Source organism: Spermophilus citellus (assembly GCF_964194105.1).
Source record: "Spermophilus citellus genome assembly, chromosome: 10".
Classification (NCBI taxonomy): Eukaryota; Metazoa; Chordata; class Mammalia; order Rodentia; family Sciuridae; genus Spermophilus; species Spermophilus citellus.
The window spans coordinates 33,911,553-33,923,730 of NC_138197.1; the positions used below are offsets into that span (position 1 = coordinate 33,911,553).

At 39.4% G+C, this 12,178-nt stretch overlaps 1 long non-coding RNA gene across 1 annotated transcript; it reads left to right on the top strand.

Moving 5' to 3' along the window:
- Positions 1-519: 519 nt before the first annotated feature.
- LOC308657679 lies at positions 520-3,682 on the top strand. Its single transcript, XR_014024034.1, has 2 exons — positions 520-653; positions 2,687-3,682. It is a non-coding gene; the product is annotated as an uncharacterized lncRNA (long non-coding RNA).
- The last annotated feature ends 8,496 nt before the right edge of the window (positions 3,683-12,178 follow it).

Genomic DNA, 12,178 nt, shown 5'->3' on the forward strand with positions numbered 1-12,178 from the left:
AAAAGGGGATTATAATCTTTATTTTACAAAGGAGAAGACTGAATCAGAGCCAAGACCACAAGCACCTGCAGTATACTACTGTTACTCTTCCAGCTTCCCGGGAAACTAGTAACTAAGGTTTACAAACGATTCATTTATGATATTCTAAGCTTATATTCACACATCAGAAAAATTCTGCCACTTTCAAAAGGTAATCACGGGGGGAAAGAAAAAGACAATAACAACAGTGAAAAAAAAGTTCTCTTCATAGTTTGTATTTCCCTTACAGAGTTTATACTTTAAAGCTTTCTACCTAAATTCTATATCCTCTACCTAACCTGGTTATTCTCCCAAATACAAGACTAGAACCAAGGTTCAGGGACTAGAGAATGAGAGACCCTGTGGGAAGCGCAATTGGTAAGCAGGAGGCCCACGCATCCCAGTTGTGAGGCCCAACCTCCCAGTTGCTCTGTTCCACCTTAAGAAGCTCTAGCCTTTCCCCAAACCGAACAGGCACTCAGCTCCTCCCACCCCCGTGTCAGCCCGGGCCCGGGAACGTGGAGAAGGGAGGAGAGGCGCACTGAATGGAAAGATTGGCGCCAAAGGCGGCAGGAACTCTCCTTCCCCTTACTCTACCCCGCGGGAGAGCGGCGAGTGAAGCACGGGCCTTTGGGGTTAGGACGTTTTTCCGAAGGACTTCAGGGATGGGGATGAGTTATACTGAAACGGGGGCGGGGTGGAATGTGAGTCGCGGGGCCCATCTTGGGGTACGATCAGAAGGGAACTGAACCCGGCACATGATATAAACGGTTCAGTATGCAGCCATCGTTGGTAAGAAGTTGTAACTTCACTGGTTCGGGACGCACCTCTTCGAATCATTTCCAAAAGAGGGGGCAAGTTTTCCATTCTCCGCCCCAATTTCCCATCTTCATTTTAATTGGTTGGCTTTAGAATGGCTGGGCCCAACGTTGCTCGTTGATTGGCTACGTAGGCAATCTATCACAGAGTGTCGCAAGAGAGGAGTGGCCATTTGGGGAGGAAGTGAAGATTATTTTAGTACCTCCTATCCTAACTACTGATTGGCTGAGATTTGCGATGATGTAAAACTAGGAATGAAAATATCCACTCACGGGAATACCCTATTGGCCGTCCTCTCAGGATCGAAGTCTAGGGTGGGACTGGGAAGAGTCAGCCGAACTCTGTTATTGTAGGGAAGGACCAAATTGATTGAAACCCGGAAACGAGTTTAGAAGGAAAATGAGGGAAATCCAAGGCACCTTCTTTGCCCTCAAAGCAGGTCATTTCCTGTATGGGATCGATAGTTTCCTGTTTACTCCTCCGAAGTCAGAGAGTAAGCTGGCTTTTGGTCTCAAACTTCCCATTTATTTATGCTATCCTAGAGAATGAATGAGATGGAGAAAAAGAAAAACTGGGAGTTTATCCCTGTCCGTAGAAAAGGATGAGAAAACTGAAGGTCATGGTATCTAAGAAGATAGGTTAATAAAGTGTGAAGGAGATACCAGACCTGATTATAAAATGAAATTATAAGAACATTATGATGAAGACAATGTCTAAGGAAAGAGTTAATTTTCCTATACTTTGTAACTTTCGGAACTCTGTAGGAATGTACCTACCTCACTTAATTGCAAGTATAAATTGTAGGTTACTATGCCAATTAACTGCTGTCTAAACTATAACATCGTTGGCTTAGTTCTTAGAAGTGTAACTCTTCAGGAGATAAAATCAAAGATATCTTGAGTTACTGCTGCCTTGGGTTAAGGCCACTGAACAATATTATTCGCAGGTGTTTTACTGTCTTTGTTTTACAGGTGTGAACTAGTAAATTCTCTGTGTATAATGGCCCTTGGTCGCGTAGGTCAAGAATTCAAACCCACCAATGTTGTAATGGTTAAGAAATGTCAAATTTCCTATAAAAGCCCCATGTAACCTCAGCGTGGGACCCAGAATTTAAGAGCACTAGTTCATCAGGGTCCGCCAGGGAAAATAAACTGTTCTCCAATACTGCAAGTGGTGCTTGGTCTCTTGCAGAGCATGATTTCCATAACAAAAGAAGTCATTTGTTCAATAATTGTAGTGTCGGGAGTTGAAAAAAACTATAAAGATTTATTTGAAGAAAAATCATTAATCACATACAGAAGCTTTCCTGGTACTGCATTTTACTTATTGTATGTCCAGTGCCTGGCAGTATAAAATAAGGAGTAGGTGGTCAATTGCTGAATTAAATTAAACCAGCATGAGAAAACTTTAGAATGTATGCTGGACAAATCATATAAATGTCAGAATTTTAGAATGTTTTAAAAGATGGCTATGTCAATTTTATGAGCCTCAAAAAAATGTTTCACACTCACTTACCACCTGGATTAATTCAGCTGTAAATTCAGAAGTAGGTCAGCTTCCCAGACCTCCTGTGAAGTTATCCATCTGGGAAAATGCTACCACTTTCTCTTTAATACCCAGAGGCCTTTAACATTTGAAAGCAAATTGCCCCTCAAAGTGCCTTTCTAGAAAAATGGAAAAGATGTGCTCTACATCCAGTGAGTGAAAAATAAGAACATGTTTAACCTACAACCTGAGGTTCAAAGCTAGGAAGAAATTACTACTTGAGAGCATTGAGAGAGATTCTCAATATTATGTTAGGCAACATGAATTTGCCTTCCAACATGAATATATACTTTTTTTTTTCTAGTGCACATTTTTCTTACAATCTTCCTCCATGAGATTCTGCCTCACCTTGGACCCAGAGCAATGGAGTTGGCCATCTATGGACAGAGATTTCTGAAACCGATTGTACTGCAACAGATCCCCAATTCCTCCACCCTCTGAAAGCGTCTCACAGAAAATTCCTTCAGTCAAAGAAGTTTCTAATTCCAGAAAACTTTTGTGGTCTTGTTCCCAGACTGGCAGATTTCACCAGGAAAAATACATCACCATATCCAGTTTCTGGACTAACAAGTCAATTCCAGCCATCATGGCCCAAGTGGGGCTCAGAAAGCTTCAGACCTCCAAGAAGATTCCTTTACTATGCCCCAGATTTTTACTCTCTCCTCATTATTTTTCTTACTGAAGCTACAGCCAGATCTCTTTCCTTTCTTTCTCCACAAAATGTCTTTAAAATACTCCTCACTTATTATGTTTGTATTTCATCTCTACTCCTTTTTGCCTCTCCCTACATTTACTTCTGTAGCCTATTATGTTTGGTTTGTTTTGTTTTGGGTACCTGGGATTGAACCCAGTAGTGCTAAATCACTGAGTCACACACTTTAAAAAAAAAAAATTGAAACAGGATCTCGCTAAGTTGCTTAGGACATCACTAATTTGCTGAGGCTGGTCTTGAACTTGTGATCCACCTGCCTCAGTCTCCCCAGTTGCTGGAATTACAGGCATGCACCACCAGGCCTGGCCTATATGTTCATTTTAAAGGCCACCACACATGAGGCAGAATCTCATGGAGGAAGATTAGTGGTGCATACCTCTAATCCCAGGAGCTCAGGAGGCTGAGGCGGGAGGATCACCAGTTCAAAGTCAGCCTCAGCAACTTATTGAGGCACTTAGTAACTCAGGGAGACCCTGTCTCTAAATAAAATATTAAAAAGGTCTGGGGATGTGGGCTTAGTGGTTGAGCACCCCTGCGTTCACTCCTCAATACAAAAAATAAAATTAAAGGCCATCAACATCCTCCTAATGGGTCCTTCTCCACATGTCCTGTTCAATCAACAGTGTTGATCCTGCTTGCCTTTGAAAACCCCTTTTCTTTCTTGACATCAGAGAGCTTTTCTATCCCAATTTCTATTCTCACTTTTACCAGTCTTTTATAATTTCACTCACTAGTTCTTCTTCCTCCAACCTTCCCTGAATGAGGTATTCTTTAGAATTCTATCTTCTACCTCTACTTATTCTAAAAGTGCTCATTTCTAATCTCACACATTAATAAACAACTTCCAAATAAACAACTTCTTTCCAGGTCTCCATAAATTTTTTTTAAAGTGTTTGAAAGAAAACCACAGTTCCTTCCTAGTAATGATAAATAAGTCATGCAAAAGCAATAATTATTTTTTTAAAATATGTTTTAATAATAGACACAATGCCTTTATTTTATTTATTTATTTTTATGTGGTGGTGAGGATCAAACCCAGTGTTTCACATGTGTGAGGCAAGTGCTCTACCACTAAGCCACAACCCCAGGCTCCACAAAAAAATTATTTTTAAGTTAATAATTAATACATTTATAGCACTCTTTTCCTTTAGTTATACTCTGTAAGACAAAACAAATTGTCAGGGATGATGGAAGGGGCATGGGAGTTCATAATGTAGAACCCAGCACCAATTCTAAGAAAGGAAAAAGAAAATTATTACCGGGTGCATGGCACACACCTGTAATCCTAGTGGCTCAGGAGACAGAAACAGGAGGATCTGGAGTTCAAAGCCAGCCTCAGCAATGGCGAGGCTCTAAGCAACTCAGTGAGACCCGGTTTCTAAATAAAATACAAAATAGTACTGGGGATGTGGCTCAGTGGTTGAGTGCCCCTGAGTTTAATCCCTGATACACCCCCCAAAAAAATTATTCTTCCCAGTCACAGATCCAAGCCCTTAAACAAATAAAAAGGTTGTGTGTGTGTGTGTGTGTGTGTTTGTGTGTATGTTTGCATGCATGTGTGTGCACATTTACTGGGGATGGAATAAACCTGGTACTTTGCACTTGCTAGGCAAGTACTTTACCACTGAGCTACATGCCCAGCCCAAAAGTGGTATCTTGACTGGTAACAATAAGAGATATTGAGTAAAATAGAACCTTGGGTTCTAGAAAAATCCTTAATTGGAGCTTGGCTGCCTGCTCTTTTGAAATAATGGTAATTGAGTTTCTTTCATCTATGGAGACCCAAGAAGCAGCTATAAAACCTCAAAAGATCAGGGATGAAAGCAACATGTTACACTTCATTTGGCATTTGTGGAAAAAGGGAAAAAAGGGACATAAGAGTATAAGAGGAACTTACTGAGGCATAGAAGGGACAATGTACTTATTGTGGCTCAGTCAGGTATGATTTGTCAGGGTGGGTTGCACTAAACAGAAACCTCCTTAAGTAGAAAAGGCTTTAATATAGGGATGTAAGTACTTACAAAATCTTTGAAAGTATTGGAGGGACAGGGTCTCTGTTATATTCCAGAAATTGCTCTAAGCCCATGAGGGGAGCTTCAGAAAGGAGAGAAATTAAGACTATTTGGTTAGACTATGCATAACTACAGTATAGTCTTATGCATAGATTGAAAAGCACATCACCCTGCCTGTGATCTAGGAATTCATTCTTATGCATAGTCAAAACATAGTTACACTATGCTTTGAATTGAAGAGCACATCACCATGCTTGTGATCCAGGAATCAACGACCTACTGCTAATGCTGCCTCAACAGTCTTCATTAACCATGAATCCAGTAATTAAGCATTGCAACACTGCTACAGAAAAGCCAACAAGCCAGTGGTGGTGGTATATGCCTGTAATCCCCAGCAGCTCAGGAGGCTGAGGCAGGAGGATCCCAAGTTCTAAACCAGCCTCAGCATATTAGCAAGGCCCTGTATCCAAAAAAAATAAATAAATAAATAAAAATAAAAATGCTGAGTGCCCCTGAATTTAATACCCAGTACCAAAAAAAAAGAAAAGAAAAGCTGGCCAGCAGGAGCAGCTAGTGCAGCCAGAATATGCCCTGTGCCTGACTTTCATTTATCAAGTTTCTCCAGTGTGCAAATTATTGATAGATCCATAATTTATAGCTAGAATCCTAGCTGCAAGAAAATCTGTGAAATACAGTTTTTAATTTTGTATCCTCTGCAGTACAGAAAAGAGATTGGTGACTTGAGAAGAATTCTTGGGCAATAGACAAGAATAGATATTCTAGTATATACTAGATTGCCGCAGTCTGGCTGGGCACAATTCAGGAGCCACTTGTCAAAAGAAACTAACTTTATTTTTAGAACTACAAACGCCAAACAAAACAGCTCCTCAGGAAAAAACCCTCAGAGCCCAACTGCCACCACCGGCTTCCCACAAGCCTCTCACCCCCACACAAACCTCACCACCTCCCACAATCCTGCTCTTGAGGCTGATTGGCTGGGTCGTGTGGGCAGAGCCAAAGAAGTCCCCCAATGAGCAGCTCCGTGGAGGAGCCAATCAGCTAGATGTTGCTGGGGCTGCTGTGAGCCAATCATCAGCCAGCAGCTGGAAGTTTGCTGGGGCCCCTTTGGCTGTGGCTCTCAACATCTCCCCCTCTCTGTTTAAACAACAAGCATGTGGCTTGGGGACCGTGCCTGCCTTAGGTTGTCCAATACTACATATGGTCCTTACCCGTCTTCGGATGAGCTGACCTCAGGGCGTCAGCCTCCTGTCTTAGGTTGGTACCATTGTAATTGGATCTTACCCGTCATTGACTACTGGTCCAGTATACAGCCACACCTGTGGAGAGGTCTTTGTCATGACAAGCAGAAGGGAGGAAGATACACCAAGCCAACTGATAGCTCTTGTTGGAAAAATTGTACCACCAATGACATCATCAGCAAAAATACCCCAACACTACCACAAGTCGCTGCACCAACAGATAGTTCACAATGCATAGTCTAGGCAAGTCTAGGCAAGTTCTGCAAGTTCTGCACATAGTTTAGGCAAGTTCTGCAAGCAGTTCAGTGATGGCTATTGCAGAAGCTGTAGATTAGTTTTATCTTTGTCTTCACCGGCACTGGGATGAAGATAGGAATTCTGGCAATAATGGCTAAAGAAAAAATTATGTAACATTCCAGAAGCCACTAAAAGAAAACAATTTTCTTAACAATTTACATTGTTTTCACTGGCACTGGGATGAAGATAGGAATTCTGGCAATAATGGCTAAAGAAAAAATTATGTAACATTCCAGAAGCCACTAAAAGAAAACAATTTTCTTAACAATTTACATTATCTTGAAGAGAATTATTAAATATAATGAAAAGGAAAGGTGAAAGTAAACAAACAGATCTGTTAACCTTCTTTTTTGTTTACATATTAAAACAATTCTTAATAGTTATTTACCCAATTTAAATTAAACCATTTAAATCACGTGAATTAAAAAAAAAATATTTGGATCCATTTTTTCATGAGCGCTCATCATATATGATATATGGACATACGTACATTCAAACATATAACACAAAACACAAGTGTGTACACATAATATAATACATACAACACATAACATAATAGTAAAGGCCTTATAACTTTTTACAGGTGAAATCTCCATTGCAATGTTTAAAACTCTATAGTCAAAAAAAAAAAAAAAAAAAATAGAACTGATCAGCAAAACATTAACCTAGGTCTGTATGAGCTCAAAAAACAAAATAGAACTTCATGATATGGGAAAAATAGATATTGAAAAAAGCATCCTGGTTCTGTCGCAGATGTAAGGATAGCCAAATTGGAGTTTTGGATATCAGCTGTTATGGATTTGAGCCAAATCATCTTCTTTTTGGTCTGTAGAAATCGCTTTAGTTAATCTCTCTGGAATCCAAATCGGCTGCTGTTCTCCCTGTGGAAATACACAAACAGGCCCCCGACTCCAGACAATCACTGGGTCAGGATTTTAGTTAATCTTTCCGGAATCCAAATCGGCTGCTGTTCTTCCTGTGGAAACACACAAACAGACCCCCGACTCCAGACAATTACTGGGTCAGGACCTTTCCATTGTCCTGTTAGAATATCTTTCCAAAGTACCTTGGGCTTATGTACATTTTTTGGACACATATGCCTTTCTGCAGCACTAAGTCCTGATGAATCCAAATTTTAAAAGTTTAGAGTAAAAAGGGTTATTTTAAGTTTATCTTTGGGGAATATATACCTCTTTCCAATTCCGTCTTTTTGCTTTAATAAGTACATTTTAATAGTTTGATCAGCTCTTTCAACTATGCCTTGTCCCTGTGGATTGTATGGGATTCCTGTTATATGAGTAATGCCAAATGATGAGCAAAATTGTTTAAAAGAGGTAGAAGTATAACCAGGGGCATTATCTGTTTTTAACTGTTTGGAATGCCCACAGTGGCAAAATTTTGTAAGCAATGAGCTATAACATCTTTAGTTTTTTTCTCCGGCATGAAGGGAGCCCATCAAAAATCCAGAAGAAGTATCAACTGTAACATGCAAATATTTTAATTTTCCAAATTCTGGCAAGTGTGTGATGTCCATCTGCCAAATATGGTTAGGTATCAATCCTCTAGGATTGACTCCAAGATTAACTTGTGGTAAAAAGGTCACACAATTTTGACATTGTTTTATTATTTGTCTAGCTTGTTCCTTAGTTATTTTAAAATGCTTTTGTAAAGTATTAGCATTGACATGGAACCTTTTATGAAAATTTATAGCTTCTTCTAGTGTAGAGAAAATATGTATGTCATGTGTAGTTTTATCTGCTAAATCATTGCCCAAACTAAGGGCTCCAGGCAATCCTGTATGTGCCCTGATATGTCCTATAAAGAATGGAACTTTTCTGTCCCAGATTAAACTTTGTATAGTGGAAAACAAAGAGAAAACAGTAGAAGAAGGGGAAATCCTACCAGCATCTTCAAGGGATATTATAGCATTAACTATATACTGACTATCAGAAAATAAATTAAATACAGAATCTTTAAACATCACAAAAGCTTGTAATACTGCATTAAGCTCTACCTTTTGAGCTGATTGTTTGGGTACTAAAAATGTAAAAGTTTGATCAGGTGTAACTATTGCTGCTGTACCATTATTTGACCCATCAGTGAATATATTTGGAGCATTCATGATAGGTGTTTTTCTTGTCATTTTTGGAAAAATTACAGGATGCAATGACCAAAAAGACAATAAAGGATTAGATGGTAAGTGGTTATCAAATGAAACATTAGATTTGCACATGATTATTGCCCAAGTATTTAACTCATTAGCTAATTCATCAATTTGATTCATAGTATATGGAGTAATAATTTTATTGGGAGAAATTCCAAATACTCCCTTTGCTGTTTTTATTCCTTTGAGTATTAATTGTCCTACAGCCTCAGGATACCTAGTAAGAATAGTGTTAGGAGAATAAGATAAATGTATCCATAATAATGGACCTTCTTGCCAAAATACTCCTGTAGGAATATTTTTTGTTGGTAGTACAATAAATAATAAAGGCAAACTTATATCAATTCTATCCAAATGCATATTTTCCATATATGTTTCAATGATTTTTAATGCCTTTCTTACTTCAGGCATTAACATTCGGGGTGAATTTGGATCTGATGGACCTTTTAGGATATCAAATAAAGGTCCTAATTCTCCTGTTGGAATACCTAGATAAGGCCTTATCCAATTTATGTATCCTAATAACTTTTGAAAGTCATTAAGTGATTTGAGTTGATCTACTCGTATTTGAATTTTTGGTGGACGGACCATGGTTGAGGACAATAGAACTCCTAAATAATTAATTGGAAAATTTAATTGTACTTTATCTATTGCTATCTCTAGATTATAATTTTTTAATAAATTTGTAAGTGTGGCACAACATTCTAGCAATGTGTTTTTAGCTTTGTGTGCTAATAATACATCATCCATATAGTGAAATATTTGTAGTTCAGGATTTTGATTTCTAAGTGGCTGGATTACTTTGTTAACATAAATTTGACACATAGTTGGGCTGTTAGCCATCCCTTGAGGGAGTACTTTCCATTCATATCTCTGATCAGGACCTTCATGATTTAGTGCAGGGATAGTAAATGCAAAACGTGGACTATCCTCAGGATGAATTGGAATTGAAAAAAAACAATCTTTAATATCTATAACTAAAACATACCAAGTTTTTGGCAAAGCAGACAATTGAGGAATCCCCGATTGAGCAGGTCCCATAATGACCATTTCATTATTAATGGCTCTTAAGTCTTGCAATAATCTCCATTTACCAGATTTCTTTTTGATGACAAAAATGGGAGTATTATGGGGAGATACAGAAGGTTGTATATGTCCTTCCGCTAATTGTTGTTTGACCAGATCATGGGCTACTTGTATCTTTTCTTTAGTCAAGGGCCACTGAGGAACCCATATTGGTCTTTCTGATTTCCATGTAATTTTTATTGTCTCAGTGGCCCTTTGTGAAAATCCAACCCATGTCTGTCTGTTCCTTGATCTATTTGTATTGGTGCTGCTATACCTTGTTCTTGTTTTTTTAATCTTTTTCCTTTCCTAAAACCTTGTCTAGCCATAATAGTGGGTGCATTTTGATTGATGTTATTTGTTAATGTCAAACCTAATTGATCTAAGACATCTCAACCCCATAAATTTACGGGAAGATGATCCAATACATATGGTTGTATAGTTCCTTCACATCCTTCAGGATCCTTCCAATCTAATACCATTGCGCTTCTATCGGGATTAGTCGCCACTCCTAGGCCTCGAAGCGTTTGAGTGGCTTGTTGTAATGGCCAATGTTTTGGCCATTCTTGACGAGAGATGATGCTAAGGTCTGCACCTGTATCCAGTAGCCCATTAAATTCATGTCCTTGAATATTTAGTTTTAGCATGGGGCGAGAATCTAAATTTAAAGAAAGCATAGCCCAATCTACACCTGTGGAGCCTAATCCCTTGGAACCTCTTTCTACAGCATGACTGGAAAATTTATCATGTAGGCTTGGTATTATTAGTAACTGTGCTATTCTATCTCCTGGTGAAATTACTGATATACCCTTTGGAGAACTAGCTATAATTTTTATTTCACCTTCATAATCGGGATCAATTACCCCAGGACTTATCAAAAGTCCTTTTAGAGTAGAAGAGCTGCGTCCCAATAATAAGCCTACTGTTCCTTTGGGAAGAGGTCCTTTTACCCCTGTGGGAATGATTTGAACTCCCATCTCTGGAGTTAGTACTGATCTGGCGGAGGCGCAGATGTCCAACCCTGTGCTCCCTCTGGTTTGTCTGAAGAGGGATCTGATGGACAATGTGTCCTGGTCACTACCCTGATGGGGTTGCTGGGTTCCTCCAGTGCTCCGTATATTTGTGGTTTGGGGCCCCGGAGCATTGGGGCCCCCTGTCCATTTTTTGGCAACGGAGCCCGATGCCTTTGTCCACGATATTGTGGATAAACACCTTGTCCTTGTTCGTTTTTTGATAATGGAGTACCCTCTATGGTGGTTTGAGAATGGCATTCATTAGCCCAATGTCTCCCTCTACGGCATCGTGGGCAAATACCGGGTATTCTACTCCTTTGATACCTAGTTTTGTTAAACCCTCCTCCTATGGGGCAATTCCTTTTAAAATGTCCTGTTTGTTGACAATTGTAGCATGTTCTTGGCCTGGTATATAAAGCCTGTTTTACTGCAGCTGCCACAATTTGCCCTTGTTCATTAATGTCTCTGGCATCTAAAGCCTGTTTTACTGCAGCTGCCATGACTTGCTCTTGTTCATTAATGTCTCTACATAATTTAATATATGTGTTTAAATCTTCCTGTTTCCATGGTCTAATGATATCTCTGCACCAACGATTCGCTTGGTCATAAGCCAGTTGTTTTATTAATGGCATTGCTTGTTCTGTATTCCCAAAAACTCTGGTAGCTGTTTGAATAAGCCTATCTACAAATTCAGCGTAAGGTTCATTAGCTCCTTGTATTATCTTAGATAATTGACCTTGTAAACCTCCATGTCCTTGTAAAGTCTTCCATGCCTTAACTGCATCTACAGCAATTTGTGAGTATACGCCAGGATCATATGCAATTTGTTGCTGCTGATCCTCATAAGGTCCCTTTCCTAACAACATATCTAGATTTCTCTGAGAATAACCAGCTGCTGCATTTCGCCTAGCCGTCTCCTTGCAAAATTCCTCATTGGCAACCTTCCATAACAGGTATTGTCCTCCATTTAGCACAGCTTTACAAATATTAGCCCAATCTGCTGGCGTCATGTTTAAGTTGGTAATGGATTCGACCAAGCTTACAGTGAAGGGTGCTTGAGGACCATAGGTTGTTACAGCTTCTTTTAGCTCCTTCACTGTTTTGAAATTTAAACCCTGGTAAATTCGCTGCCCTCCTACCTCAAATACAGGGCATACTTGAGATCCTGTCTCAGGATCCCAACTATCAACTGCGGGGGTTGGGAGCCTCCTAGCATATGGAGGTGGTGCTGTTGATTGGACACTTATGCCCTCTGGTGACAGAATGCTGTTAGT